The following is a 16,254-nucleotide window of genomic DNA, read 5'->3' as shown; positions in this document are numbered from 1 at the left end:
GTGAACGTGGCGACGTGACGTGTTGCTGCAGCTGTTAACGGCGTCAGCGGCTCAGAGCGCACGCGGTGTTGTTTTGGTGCGCTGCCTCTCACATGCTGGACCCGGTTCGGCATTGTTACAACAATGACAATAGTTCTAATCTGAAACAAGTTATTAACCATTCGTCTCCCTCTCCCTCCTTTCTCCTCCAGTGGTGCCGTGGTGCAGCATTACGCACGGGGCTCACCGCTGTATTATTTACAGTAATTAGACTGATCGATAAAACTTTGAATAATTAGCGGAATCAGTTACATTCTGAGGAATGATCAAACATGACACTTCTCTTGATAACAAGAAAACAGAATGTAACAATAGTGCGAACGATTACTGGATTTTTTCCCCAGGGTTTGAGATTTAATTGACTCCCGATCATATGTTCACACAGTATCATAGAAACATATAGTTATTTACACCATGTATTTATCCCATGCAGCCGCGCCGTCCTCTCCTCCTCCTGCGCTCTGGGAGTGGACAATATGACGGAGAGATGGTGGTGATTAAATATAGAGAAGGAATTTTGATTTTGAATTTTAAGTTAGATTCTAAGAAGATGTTTCTGAAACACCAGTCCGATGCAAAATAACGCTGTTGAATTAAATCACCGTGGCAACATGGATCTAACGCATACGGGTTGACATTAAATGTGTGACGGCCGATAATAAAAACATAATCATTCTTCTCAATCATCATTTCCTGAGTCTGACTTCAGTTCACCACCACACCGTCGGTGTCGCCAATTCCTCTTTTCCTCCAAACCATGCGTACGCATGGCTCAGAGTTTGCTTAGAGCTGCGCACATTCTCCCGTCAAGTTTGTTTTTTATAGATCACAACCTTGGCGTGAAAAGTCACGTACGCCACTTTCAGCCCCGTTTTGTGCGTACGCAACGGTTATAAATGAGACCCCAGATCTTTTTCTGGAGGAGGTCTCGGAAAAGGGTTGGACTGGTGTAGAAATTGTCTACGAAGAGCTTGTAGCCTGTGCCCAGCAACTGCGTGTCAATCAGTTGCATCACAGACTCATAACTGAGTCCATGCCCACTGTTTCCCTGACACTTTCCCTCATAGACAAAAAAGTCCCACGTGTAACCACTCCCAGAGTCTGCCAGAACGAAAAGTTTGTACCCCCAGCGAACAGGCTTACTTTTCATGCATTGTTTTAGCCCAATGCGGGCTTTGGAGGCAACCATTCTCTCGTCGATGGAGATATGCTGTCTTGGATGGTAGTTCCTCCCATAGATATATATAAGAAGACTAGATGACTCACCCGCAGCTGTTTCCCAATGACAAAGCGTAGCCAGTATGGCAGCCATCTTGGGACGGGCAACTCTCTCCCTCAGAGCATTAAGCCTATGGTGCATGTTCTGCTATAATGACCAGAACTTGATCAGTTTTTGTCCGATTTCAAAACGGTTTGGTTTTTATGAACGTTTATGCAGTTATGATGCAGCATATTTAGAATCACGGATAGTTTTAATAATGTATTTTTTTTTTGTAAAAGTAACATTATAGTGACATTATGCAAATAGTTAAAGTAATAGCTACATACTGATTTATTTTTCACAGAGTTATGAATCGTTTTTTTAGTGCAGATGACTGGATCACCTATCTACTGCACTGTAACTGCAGCCAGAGTCAGAGCAAGTTGCCCGTCCTCATATGGCCGACTGTGAGCTACGCCTGCGTGCAGTCAGATCCACCCCCTTGGTTCCTCCTACAGGCGTCCCTAATCTCCAGGTAGAGAGGCTGTGTTTTGGCCAGACGATTGTAAACTGGTGTGCCTCTCTTCTGCTCGTTAGCAGCATCGTCCGCCATGCTGCTGATGTGTAGGGACTGACTGATCCGGAGAAACCTCTTACCGGTCATAATTTGTTTGGGGAACGGGAGACTGTATAATTTACTCCTTCGTTTGACTGGTACTGGCTCCTGCACCAACACCTCTCCCCCGCCCCCGTCCCCTTCCTCTACCTGGTCCTCTGCCTTTCGATCTCCTGCTGCCCATCTACGTCGCATCACGTCGTGACCTTAATTCGACAGTTTTTCAACATGATAAAATAACATCTGAGTAAATATGACATACATAATGAGTCATTTTAGATCGGATTAATTGGTTAAATACTGCCAGCAAACATTTTCTCAATCCGCGTCCAGATGACGACATCCATCAGACGTTGCGTCACGACGTGACTTTATTTAGACTTTTTTTCGACATGATAACATTAGGGGGGATACGATCTCACATAACACATATTTAACTAAAAAAACACTGCCAAGAATGATTTCCTCTATCTACTGCTGTCTAGTGCTGTGTGGAGATGAAGACATCCAGTCAACGTCTAGTCATGTCAGGACGTAGATTCCACCTCTGATTAACGTTGGGCAGGCGGGTTGATATGACGTCTATCTGAGGGGTGAGATGACCGGCGGATGATGACGTCATTTCAATGGCGTTTAGACAGCATCGGTTTACGTTGTTAAAAACTATTCAAAATGATGGAAATATGTTTGTGAATGGGAGAAAACAATGTAGTACCATCAAGTGTATTGGCGGGGTGGGCTTAAATGTTTGTTATTCTAGCATCCATCAAGGAACTATTTTCCTCGCGTAGTGAACGCACCTGGTTTCAGCTGCGGTGCGGCGGCAGAAGAAGTTTTGAGTCGGCGAGGAGAAGACACAGATGCGTGTGAAAGGTGAGCTTCGAAAAATAGTGTAATTTAAAATGAAAATGTGCTTGGTAAGACATTATACGTTCATGAGTTACATGTTAAAGTTCTGATTTTGTTGCTGCATCGTGTAATGTTACAGATATCTGCTGCATGTTATTCGTAACCGAGCGGCGGCTAACAGTAAGCTAGCAGGCGAAATAGCAAGGCCTACCCTGATACATCGAGTGTAGCATCGATGTTAAACCGAGTATATGTTCACAAAATGTACATTTTAAATTCAAATTCATACCAAGGAAACAGAGTAACCTCTTAGAAAAAGAAAAGTTTGCTGCTGTGAAAACTGTATCACTGCATTATTTTTTTATCATAAGCAACATGCATGGCTATGACCTAACAGTATGACAAACATTTTAAGATCATGACACACTAACGTTACTGAGCTTGATGATGTCATATTTAGCTATCTCTACCTGAAACAGGACTATATTTTTGTGTCTCTGTCTCTCCCATAGGCCTGTATTGATAACTATCTTTTCAATATCTCACTTTACAGGTGTATTGCTGTGATAAAGAGACGCATACCAGGTAAGATACACACACTAAGGGTGATGGGGGCTTGAATGATTGTGAAGATTTTACCATCATTGCTCTTGTTATACACAGGGCCTACAGTAGTAGCGGTTCAAAAGTTCCCCTCCAGGCTGAAAGTCAGCTGAATGGCCTAGGTTTTCCCTATGTTTTCCCTTCAAATCCCAGCCGCTGGAGTGGCCCCCCTCTTTCTCATGGGAGTGTCCATGTTTTGCTGTAACTCCACCCATTCACTGAAATACAGGGTATGACCCTCACAAATTCTCATCGCCAAACGTCATTCTGATGTCATCTGAATGTCCACTGACCGCCAGAGGCAGCACTTAAAGCACTTCTGGTCATAATCATCATTTGATTTGATTTGTGATGTGAAATGATAACAGGCCTATGCGCTGGCCACTGTTTTATTCAGAAATGAAGGCTAGTAATACCTCCTGTCAAATATTGGATCACAATGTAATCGTTGTGAATCTCCATTTAAAGATTCCTCTTTTAATTTTAATTTTAGGCGATTTAAATAATTTTGGAAGATGTTTGCAGCTGTGCAGGTATTCAGTGCATGCCTTATGTCTTAGGTCAGGGAATTAGCCTTATCATTAGGGATGTTGCTGATGCTCATGTGTTTATCTACTAAACAGGATTTTATGTGTGTTAGGATGTGTGATGTGTGGTGTCATGTACTACAAGTTTAAAGTAAATAGTAAGCAGCTGAATTAGCATTATAAACCCATCAACCTTTTGTCTGCACTAAGTGGGCAATTGGTCTTCCATTGTCACACAAATCAGAGAGGCAACATGCAGCTGGCTGTGAGGGGGAGGTTACTGGACGGCTGTGGGCCTGAACTTCTCCTGAGCTCGGCTATCTCCTGTTACCATTTCATCAGCAGCCACAGTGTTGGCAGATTACTCTGGAAATGTGATTCTAACCCTGGAAGACCCACTGTTGCAAAAATAATAAGTCAAACAATTTTCGGTCCTGCAACATTACTTGGATTTAGTGATCTAATCTGTCAATCAATATGTCAGATTGAAGTACTTAAAATACCCTCCATATTTTTTACTACATTCTCTAGAACATGTATATTACTGTGCAAGATATTCCCTAGACTTTTTGAAATAACTTTTTTTTTTTATCATTGTTGCAATATTACAATGTTGGGTAAGAGTAGTAGTCAAACAGCCCTGTTGCAGTTTTTAGCTTCCTTCAGTTCTGTGAGAAGTTTCCTCTTGTCACAGAAAGCAGGACCTTCAAGACACTCCTGCTCATGTTCTTAGCATTTCACAGTCAGAGCAGTGGTGGGGGAGGAGGGGATGCTTGGAGATGCTAATGTTCTGGAGAAGGTGTGAATGTTGATGAGTTCATGGTGTAGCAGGCAGCAGGGTCTCGCACGAGACTTTGAATTAGATCTAGTTTTACAAGCATGTCGGCTTGCTTGAAGTAAATAAACTTCTCGGTGCATGTTTGAGTAGCCATCCGACGCTGTCTGTGGAAAAAAATTGCGGCTTTGAGGGATGTAAACAGCCTAACTAGCGGAACTCGCATCCACTCCCATTCAATCCTGCTGTAGCGATGCAGGGACAGACGCAGCTACCGCAAAACAGGAGCGATTAAACTGAAAATCTTCACATTCCTTCTTTTAGACCTAAAATGATAGTTTTTGTTTGTCTCATTTGTCCAGGTCATAGTATTTCAAAAGGAGTTTAAATCGAACGCAACTGGACAAAACCAAGTCCAGTTGCGTTCGATTTAAACTCCTTTTGAAACACTGTAGTGTTAACTTTCACTTTTCACCCAGAAGCCAAAGATCCCTAACTTTTTATGAGTAGTGTATTTCTATAACTGCAGTTATGTATGTATATGTATGTTTTGTCAGGATCACCAAGATTTTTGACTAGGGATTCGCCCATGACAGGATCACCATGCCTGAGCCCTGTACAGGTGGACGACCCAAAGGGTAAATATATATATATATATATATATATATATATATATATAGTTATTTTTTTCCAAGTGTTTTCAGAGATGTTTTGAATGATTAATCTGATCTTTTTCATAGGTCGGGTGAGACGAACTTCGACACCAATTGACAACAATCTGAGAGGTTATTATTTTTATAATGAAGCTTGAAGTTGTAATGTTGTAATTATGGCTGGAGTCATCTTTCACAATCTGTAATTTAGGGAGTCCGGAAACGACAAATGAGGAACTGCAGTCCAGCCAATTCAGTGCCACACCCACCTGTGAGTTCTTATCAAGGCAAACTAGAAATGTATTACCATGTCAAGTGAATAGGTGTTAAAAGTTATTGACTATTATCACACCTTCTACATTTGGTCTTCCACAGAGGATGCCATGTAATGCTTGAATTAAAAATGGTCAAAATTGATAAATGTGTGGGTGTTTACCTCCGGTCGAAGCTCGGTCCCTCCCACCTCCCTATTCCCTGTCTTGACTGTGCTTTCAGTTAAAAGAGTTAGCCCCCCAAATATGTACTTACTGGCGGCTATTAGAGCACAGGCTCGTATTTGTACGCAGGACACTATTTGCTCATCTACAGTTTTTCACCAGCCACCACCAGAAAATTCAGTCATTTAATTGATATCAAGCTGAAGCATTTATGAAATCCTGAAAACACTGCTTGAGTATCACAGGCTGACAGCTTCTCGCATAATTGCACTTTAGAGTTTTCTCTGTTTAGTGGATAAATAATTGAAGCTCTGCCCCCATCGTACATATTTCTCATCGGCTTGACAGCGAGTAGATGACTGAATTTTCATTTCACATATATAAATTGCTATATTGATATTGCAGCGATCTAACGTTTGCAGTTAGATGGTTTCAAAATGTGTCTTTCAGCCGGGTAACTTTTTGCTTCTTTTTCTCAAAGTATCAATCATGACCTCACCCAATGTGGCAATGGATGAAACTGCTGCATCACTCCAGGAAATGACACCGAGACGTAAGTGCTAAGCTTGTTCCTTCAATTCTATAATTTTAAGTTTTTTGGAATTACATGTCAACTACATTGTAAAAGGAATAAAGTCTGAATATTATGACAATTTTCATCAGTTACTTGTGCCTTATCAAAATTAAATTTAGCACCTATATGGATATGAAACACCAGAGGTCTTTTCATTAAAATGGACACATAAAGTGTAGACACACAGCAACACAAGTCAATTGACTTTTATCACTCTGTAATTGATATACTGTGATTTTCCCGAGGACCTCATTATAGTCAAGTAGCAAGGTATTTCAGCCTTGAATAATGTCGAGGTTCAAACATGACCCATTTTTTCATTGTAGAACAATGAAACACCTTCAACATTTTATGTTTGAGTTAAAGTTGACTTATATCAGAAATTGAAATATTTAAACTTTTTTTTAAACGCATCAACTTATTGATTTCCCCTATTTCTAGGGATTTCATGACCAACACAATATTTGGGGAATTGGTCTCCTGTCACCAGTGACTAAACTATTATGATGACATTAACTCTGATATCTACTATATCTTATTACTTTATAAAAAATACCACAATCACAGCTTTGTACAGTCTGAACACAGAGTTTATATTAATGGATGTTGATTCACTGTAAGAATGTGATTAAGTTATAATTTCAAACTCTTCAGGCAGTGATCAGTCTGCAGGTTTTTGACTCATTATTCACTGGTCATCTGCATTTTAATTTTACGGGCCAGCAGTGTTTCCAAAAGGATTTCAGGAGACTGTAGTGCGACCGACCGGGATGTTGAAGCAGCATTTAGTTGTCTTGCCCTGTTAAATCAGCAATCTGTCCTTTTGTATTGCAGGTAATCAAGTGAGGCGTTCACCACGCAAAATTCACTCCTGTGAAACCACATCCCCCAGGGTTTCTGCAAAAAGTCAAAAGAAAAGTAGTTTAAACTTAACTTTTTTCATCAAGACTTCTGCCAGCATTTAATTGTACTCTGTTTTTTAATGAATATTTATAATTTATAATTATAAATGCATCTTTAAGAAATCAAATTTTTGCTAATTATGCTTTGCCTGTGTCTCACAGCAAAACAAAAAAAACCATACCCAATGTCGCAAGAACGTAAGTCAAACTTGTTAATCACACTGTTGCCGTGTCATTACCAATATTGGAATAATCTCAAAAGCTTTTCTTTGGCTCAGTAGTTGTTGTGTTTTGTATTTATTTTATCAATTCAGGATTCCAAAGGAAGGTGGTTGGGATGTTCTTGGACATCAAAGACCAACTCCAGAGGATTGAGGCCTCTGTGTACTATCCAAGATCACGAAATAACCATAAAGAAAATTCAAAATGAAAATGATGTGGCCGACTTTGAAAATCAGCTCAAACAAAAAAAAAAACAATGGAAACAATGGTTATTACAATTTTGGATTTTCATATTTTTTTCAGGATTAGAGAAGTATTGTTTAAGGTAAAGCATTTGTGTTCTGTCATTACAGATAACCTTGTTGTCAAGAGTTGGGGGGAGGAACGTCAAAGACTGCACCACAAAGTGCATGAACAGGTATGTGTCAAACAAAGTCGAACAAAGACCGTTTTAACTGTAGACATATTAAAGAGGAAATAAACATGATTTTTCCATGGCTATGCTACATTTTTACCTTACTTAAAGGGACAACGAGGAGTTTTGGAAAAGCGAAGGGTTTTCACACTACCTCCGTGCGCACCATAGCATTCTTCCACCTCGCGCAAGACGGACTCATGTTTTCATTCATTAATAATTAAAGTCAGAGGTTCAAAGAGGTTCAGTTAACTATCTGAGCCTGTTAGTTTGAAAAAAAATGCCCGTTTATACGGCGAACTTTGATGGGAGCCACTTGCCCAATGGAAGAGCGTTAGCTGCAGGCTGCCTGCCCAGCTCAATACTGCAGCGACCTCAATAAAAGTATTATCCATCACTCACATATACAGAAAAAAAATATGAAAACAGGGCCCAGGTTGAAATAAACTGAAGTTGCCCTTCAACTTTCAAGTGAGGCCCTGTCTTGGTCATTGGTGTTACAGCGATTAATGCAAACAATCCCATTTTTGTTTATTTTATTTAATTCGAGATTGATCCTGCAAAGCAAATTCAGTTCCCAAAGACAGTACAGCAGTTTGAAAAGGTCTATGAACTTTTAATGTGCAGCTCTAAATAAAAACTTATCTGGGTTTGGTCTTAACTCTCCTGTCGGCCTTCTGGGTCAAATTGAACCAATCTGTCCACTTCCTCCATCCTTCCTTCTTTCCACAATCTTTTTCCCTTCCTTCCTTCCTTCTTCTTCCTCCTCTATTGATCCAATTGACCCTCCATTTTTCTTCCCTCCCTCTCTCCCCTCCTTCCTTCCCTTCTTTCCTCCCATCTTTCCCTTTATCTTTCATCCTTCTTTCCCTTCGTCATTCCTTCTTTCCTGTAGATGCTTCCGCATGTATGTGTGTGAGTTCAATGATCATACATCATCTCCAAAGAGTGTATTTTTATTGTAGCTCCGAGAGCATGGAGTGGCAGACTTACTTTTAGCCTAGCAGGCATAAACAACTGAACCCAAACATCCACAAATACACACAGGCGGCGCGACCCCTACTGGGCACAACAGGGATCATCATGAATGATCTACATTTTCCCTTTGTACTTCCTTCCTTGACCCAGGTGGACAACAGGATGGTTAAAGAGGAACTCTTAAGGATTCCATCCTCAAACCTGCTCCATGTGTCCCTTAGCTCCAGAGTCCTAATGCTGGTTAAATCAATGACTTGTAACTAATGCCTATAGGCTTTATAAGGAACCATCAGAAGATTCAGGCTACTGTGTGGGTCTAAGAAGTGGTTATGTCATTACTCTTTCAAATCCCAGGACAAAGTCTTACTGTAATTTATAAAGTGCATTTTACATCTGAATAGGTGCTCTATAATTTTTTTTTTCTTGTGTCCTCTCTCCAGCTGCTGTGAAAAGATGGAGCATTAAGGCCACAGATGTGGAAATAGAGAATGCAATGATGAATCATCTAAAGCATGCGCCAGCCAGAAGCGGGGGGAAGGAGCAGATCCTCGTCGCTGACTGTTAAGCCTCCTTGGCTATGACCTGACTTTACAAAAAAAAAATTGTTCTCTAATAAATATATTTGTTTTACTTGTTTATATGTTTTCAATACAACCAGTTGAATAGATCTTGTCCTGAATGCTTTCCTTTTATTATTCTACCTATTAGTCCATGCACCACTTGTATTTTACAGTATAGCCTAGGTGAACATCACAAGGATATTTTAAACCTTCAGGTTTATTTGCTATCAAAGTTTCCGTCAGGTTCACTTTTCCAAAAATGCTGATGTGATTTGATGTCTTTGACTTTTTGAAGTCAATGCAGCCTGAGATTTTTTTTTTTGCTAAAATTGAGAAGTTTGTTCAAGTATGTATAGATTAGAGCATTGAGAATTACACATAAGATATGCAGCACAAGATCTGTGCTTTTCATAGAATTTCTAGATATGATAATGCCAGTTATAGACACCTTTTGAAATGCAATACATTACATGTGTAGACAAAAAGGTTGAAATGTAAGCTATATTGCAATTCGAAACGACAAAAGTTGAAATGTTGATGTAAAAATTATGCCGTCTAATAGCCGTCGAAAAGACGTCGGTCATGGCAACGACGTCTGAAAAACTTAAATTTCAGCACCTCATATCGACGTGGACTCGACCTCCAAGATCGACGTGAAGTAGACAAGACGTCACGTAGAGACGTTGAAAAGTCGTCTATACGGCGTAATATTGATATGGGTTGTAATAGCCTGCTTTGTAAACCGTAGATATGTCGTCTAAACGACGTTGAAACAGCGTGAACTTATGCCGTCTATGAGCCGTCGAAATGACGTCGGTCATGGCACCGACGTCAGGAAAACTTTCATTTAAGCACCTCAAATAGACGTAGAATCAACCTGTTAGATCAGGGCTATTCAATTGGCGGCCCGCGGGCCACATCCGGCCCCGAACCAATGTCCGAGTGGCCCGGCTCGTGGTTGACCCAAAAAAATAAAACAAAACAAAAACAGAGGGAAACGAACGTCTCTGGGGAAACACGTTTTGCGAGAACTCCAAATCCCTACTGTAGTTCAGACAGTGAATGCACCACTCAACGCAGCCTAGCAACACACAACCCACCCACCCAGTCAGTGCGTTGTTTTGAAAGTTACCGGTAGAACCGAGGCTCGGTCGGTCAGCTGCTCCCCAGAAACACCGTGTCGGGCCACAGCCGCTCGTCACGGAGCGGGAGGCTTCGCCGCGGCGGACGTCCGGACGGCCGAGGCCGAGGCTGCCCTCCGTGGTCCTGTGGTGCTACAGGTCAGCGAGAGAAAGTCTCCCCGTCCGTCCGGGACTGACGGACCTCACACTCCCCACCAGGCCGCTGTGGCACGACACGGTGTTTGTGGAGAGCAGCTGACCGATCCTCAGCCCTCCCATCAGCCAACAATAAACCGTGGTGGCTGGTTAATACTCCACCAGTCTCTCCACTCCTTTCAGTCACACATGAGCACCGTCCACGCAGTGACAGCAGGCTGTCCTTTTTTCTTTTTTTTTGAGGGAATGAAGTAACCAATAATTTAATTTCAAGGCAACTAGCCTGCTTGCAATGGAGTAATCAGAACTGGGATAGCTACTTTTCAAAGGAATGATTTGTAATCAAATACTTTCCCAGAGTAATTTTCCCCAAAACGGCTTTTTGCTCCTTGTTTTTGACCAATCAAAATATGTTAGAGAAGAAATCTGTGTTCATTTTTAGGCCTAATTTTAAGATTATAGGCTACATTTAGTGATTTACATAACCCCTTGTTGTAAACCTCAGTGGAAACTCAGAGGACAGTAGCAGGCCCCAGGAAACTTTTAGTTCCTAAAAAAAACTCCAACTCAAAGTAGGCTATTAACAACTAGTCTACATCTTTACTACTACTATTTTATTTATTATTCTCTTTTGTTTAGGCTAGTAGACTAAGTTGTTTAGTAGCTAATGCTGGGTTTTAAAAATGCCCCTCATTTGTAATAACCTCCTTATTGACCGCTGAAAATGTCCGGCCCAGCTTAAGGTCTTGGTTTTAAAATCTGGCCCCACTGAATTTGTAATTGAATAGCCCTGTGTTAGATCGACGTTAATTAGACGTGAGATAGATGTCATGAAGTAGCCTGCTCTGTGAGACGTTGATAAGTCGTCTAAACGACGTTGAAACAACGTAAAATGATGCCGTCTATTAGCCGTCGAAATGACGTCGGTCATAACACCGACGTCAGAAAAACTTTCATTTGAGCACCTCAGATCGACGTCGAATCAACCTGCCTGACTGACGTTAATTAGACGTGAAATAGACGTCAAAATGTTTGCTGGGTGGTAGAGGGTCGCTTTGAAGGTGGGGGAGGTTGCTCCTCTTCTGATGAGCTGCTGTCCTGCTCCTCTCTTTGATGCCGCTTGCCCACAGGTCTCCATTCCTCACCCGAGTCTCCTTCAGATGTTTGCCTATCATGTGAAAATAAAGAAATAACAGTCAGCCACACTCTACAAAATGGCATACATTACACCCTCATATAGTGCACTATGTAGCAGAGGTTGGAATTGTGGAGTCATCAAGTCATCTCCATGCCATGTATCTGTTCTGCTCCTGCACTAAACCAGCTGAGTCCAATCAACACAGCTCTTCAGCCAGGACAAATTAGTGTAAGCACCTGGTTCAGTGACTGAGCAGAACAAATAAATGGCATAGAGATGACTTGATGACTCCGCAATTCCCACCTCTGCTATGTAGGGGGTGATCTTGGACACAGCCATTGTGTCCCCGTATGATAAATAATACAAAATATAATCATAATAATACAATATACACATAATAATGTAATCTTTTTTTATATACATTATTGTGGGACTGTACAGATTATTCGTGTTATATTACACATGCTTTTGGTAATTAGTGCGGTCCCACATACAAGTATAGTGAGTTACATAAAGAGGGAAAAAAAAAGAAAAGAAAAAAAAACTATCGTTTCTACTGACGTTTCTTCAGAGCTCAGATCTGCATGTAAGAGTAATATAAGTTATAATAGGTAAAAAAAAAAAAAAAATACTACTTACTTGTCGAGAGTAATGTCCTCTCCCTCAGCAAACATTTCCTCTGCCACCGAGTCATCCGTCGAAATTTCGCTGTCGACCTCCGATATTTCCTGCTCCGACTCATCACTTGGCCGCCGAGTGCATAATTCCAAGGCTTGTGCAGCTGTACATTTCGTTTTCCCCAAACTTTTCGGCATTTCTCACCTAGAAATGAGTTCTCTTCCAGTAGCTTTCTCTCTCTTCTTCTCCGTTCTCTTGTGCGCACGGTTACGCGCAGGAGTCACGCGTGAAAGTGAACCGTGTGCAACGTTACGCACTGATATAGCCGTGTCAGCTTTGCTCGCGTCCCGTGAAGCAGCACATCGTTTTTTTCAGAATTTCATTGGCTATTCAATGAGTCAGGGACCATCCCAATTGAGTCCTATTGGCTTAAGTTATTCAGCGCTGAAGTAAGGCACGGCCTTCGTTTCAACACAGCCCCTCATTCGCTATTGCAGGCAGGAGCCTGGGAAAGGATGCTTCTGATTGGTCGAGTGAGCTGTCAATCGAAAGGTCAGAGTGCAGCGGCCATTTTGTGAACAGATTTGAGTATTGTTTACATGTATAAGCCGGACTTACGAGGAGAAATAAACAGATTTACTGGATATGCAATATGTAATTTCATATGACGCAGCAGCGGGTTGAGGCTATCTACCGGTACAACCTTGTGTTTTGGACTAATTACTTTACTGGGTTGGATTTACTGGACTTTTCTGAATCTAACAACACCAAGATTGTGGGGAAACCCTGTGATCCTGAGCCTGCCCTGACACAAATCGTGAGTTGATCGCCTTTTTACGATTTTTGCTGTGATGATTATATTTTGAAATGGTCGACATATCTTTAATCACAAGAGTTTTAGCTTTCCAATGATATGTGGCATGAGTATGTCAAGTGACTGGTGACACCCTCCATGACACCTCCCTGTTTAAAACCCCCCCGCGGCCCGTGGGCGGGCCATTGGAACGGTACGAGAGGGGATATGATGGGGGGCGATAAATGATTGCCAATAGAATGTTAAAACTAACCAAATGATACACCAAACACTCAATATTGACATCTGCTACATTAATGATGTCACCTGACACATTTTCAGCACAATACTATGCCAACACCACCATGTTGTTGTCCTTGCAATTCATTCAACACTGGATCACTGCTACTATACGATACACTTCGTGGACAGTGGTTAAAACTGTACCCATTGATCTGCACCATATTTAATGAGGAGTCTGCAGAAAGCCACGTTTCTGTTACGGCAATACAGGTAGGCTGCAAATGCTGCGTACACATCAGCACATCTGCTACATGCCGAGTCAAACTTTGAACATTCATATAAAACACACTAAAACTCTTTGGACTTGATATGCATTTTTGAATATCCTCTTTAAGAAAGGGGTGCATACTATGAATGACATCTTTAATATCATCTTTACAGTAAATGGCCTTTTCCACAAAATCTTGAATAATTAACCCTGACAGACTCCTCACACGGCTTAAAGCCACATACGCTTGTCCAGCTGTAAAGATTTTTTTAAGACACACTACAGCCTTATCAACAGTGATGCCTTGTACTTTATGTACTGTACAGGCCCAAGCTTATTTTAATGGGAATTGTCTTCGCATTCCACCCTTTGTTGTAGCTCTTTCTTCCTCAGGTTCAATGCCTACAGAACCGGCTAAATCTAATGACTCTCTAGCCTGGTTGGCACGACTTTCCAATGTTGATACTCAGCATTGGGTCTGGCCAAGACGTTAAGAGAATCCATTTCTCAAAGCGCATCCTTTACCCGCCCCCTTCAAATGCCTCAGTCTGCTATTGGTCGAAGCCAGAATAGGCGGTGTCGAAGCTTAAACCAATCACACAGCTCTTTCCTCTGACGTATGTGATGCGACGAAAACTGAACACTGACGCGAGAGAATGAAAACAAACATGGAGGAATGGCAACGAACGACTTTTGCAGGACATGTAAAGTTAACATGCGAGTGGCGGGGGTGCATTCGCATTGTAGTACGTTGTTTGATAGAAGGACAAAGCCGCAGTCGATAGCGGAACGACTCCATAACATTGGCCTCACTGTCTCGCAGGACAGCGGACAGTCAGACAGAATGTGTCCGAGATGTGTTTCTACTCTCACGCGGCTCGAACGGGACCTGCCCGTTTTTCGAGAATGGCAGAGTGAGTTTACTGGAGCCACCGGAGCCACTTCTGAAGCCCCCACAGAAAAAAGACCACGAGAGCCAACACCGTCAAAAACGCCACGCAAAATAAAAAAAGGACGTCCAAGCTCGGCTAGTCCTGGAGGTCCTGTTAGCTCCTCTCGGAAGAGCATCACTCGGGTGAGCTGTCCTTAATCTGTTACATGAGCTGTGAGTAAAATGTAAAAACACACATTAGCCTAGTCTGTTTATCACGGCACTTGTATGACATGTTATCTGTGATGTTTGATATATTATGCTACCGAAGATGACAGAAGTGTGGTTGATTATGATCGAGGGCAGGCTACCCTTTTAGTTTATTAGCCACTGTGGCTAGGGGATAGTAGTAGCCATTGAGCCTTTGTACTGTCCAGTTTTGTCATCAAACACAACCGAGCTTTTTCTTGAACTTGACATCCAACTGTTGATGCATAATGGAATATAACAGAATATAGTGTACTCTGATATGACATACCATAGGAAAAGTTACCTGCCAAAGTGTATAGTGACAACTATTACTGTATTATTAGCCACAGCCAGCTACCATACTTGGCCTACACAGACTGACAAAGTAGGTTCATCAGCTACTACAGAAACAACCTTCACAGTTCAATAGGGATAGCTTAATTGCTTTCTACTCAAAATGTAATCAAAATGTACTCAAAATGCTTCTGATAATCATTAGAAATGATCTATGTGTTACAGGTCATTACCACATACCCGTCAAAAACTCTGGCGACTGCCGCGGACCCTGACAATGCTTCAATTGTCAGTCTCCTCCAGCAAAAGAAATGGAAAGCGGCCGCTAAGAACATTTTGAAGCACAAGGAGCTGTCAGAAGAGGTGAAAAGTGGCATAACACGTGCAATCAATGAGGAATGTGTGACTGTATGCAGCAGAAAGCAGGACTTCATCCTCTTCAAGTCCTCCCCAGAAGATCTGCGTGACTTCTCTTTTCAGAAGCTGGAGGCTGAACTCAAACGCCTTGCTCCCTTCCTGTTTACTATTCTCAACACGGTCACAAAAGAATCAACTCTCACCACTTGTACAGCAGCTGCCATAGCACTTAGAGGAAGACAACCCCAACTGTCTGCTTTTGCTCATTATATCAACTGCATTCTACAGTACGGGGGGGCCAAAAAATCAGTATTCAAGCGGCTCTCCAAAATGTCTCTGTCCACAACTCACCAGAGTGCAATGGTCAAGCAAAGGGAATTGGCTGACACATTTGATACTGGTGTAAGGCACCTGAAGGGATTGCACGAGAGAGCCATGACTGCTGTGGAGGTGGAGGAGGGGGGAGACGAACTCTTTGAAGTTTTCAGGAGCATGAAGGATCTTTGCTTGTCAGGTGAGAAACTCAAAAAGCAAAAATGTGCATGCTGTTGGGCTTTGTGTTTGATTTCAAGATTGTGTTTTAATGTGTTTTATTCTTTCAATGTGTTCTCTAACAGAGGAGGTGGTCCAATTTAATGGTGTCCAACAAATGCCAACAGACCCTTGTGATGTGGTGATGCCCTTAGAAGTGCCTCATCCCCCGCCAACATACACAATTGTCATGGACAACCTAGACTTCTATGTCTCGGCTCGTCATCCATCTAGCCAACACGGCAACAAAAGCATCCACTGGAC

At 41.9% G+C, this 16,254-nt stretch overlaps 1 protein-coding gene and 1 long non-coding RNA gene across 2 annotated transcripts in view; both read left to right on the top strand.

The window, feature by feature from the left end:
* The window catches only part of LOC310996604 (protein NLRC3-like), a gene marked incomplete at its 5' end in the record, with an annotated part of 229,073 nt that overhangs the window by 146,066 nt on the left and 66,753 nt on the right, over window positions 1-16,254 (top strand). The window lies entirely within an intron of this gene.
* On the top strand, window positions 3,257-9,421 carry LOC310997595. Its single transcript, XR_014595947.1, has 2 exons — window positions 3,257-3,290; window positions 9,232-9,421. It is a non-coding gene; the product is annotated as an uncharacterized lncRNA (long non-coding RNA).

This window comes from Trachurus trachurus (genome assembly GCF_905171665.1).
Source record: "Trachurus trachurus genome assembly, chromosome: 14".
NCBI classification, from domain to species: Eukaryota; Metazoa; Chordata; class Actinopteri; order Carangiformes; family Carangidae; genus Trachurus; species Trachurus trachurus.
This window is presented reverse-complemented; position numbering and strand designations above follow the sequence as displayed.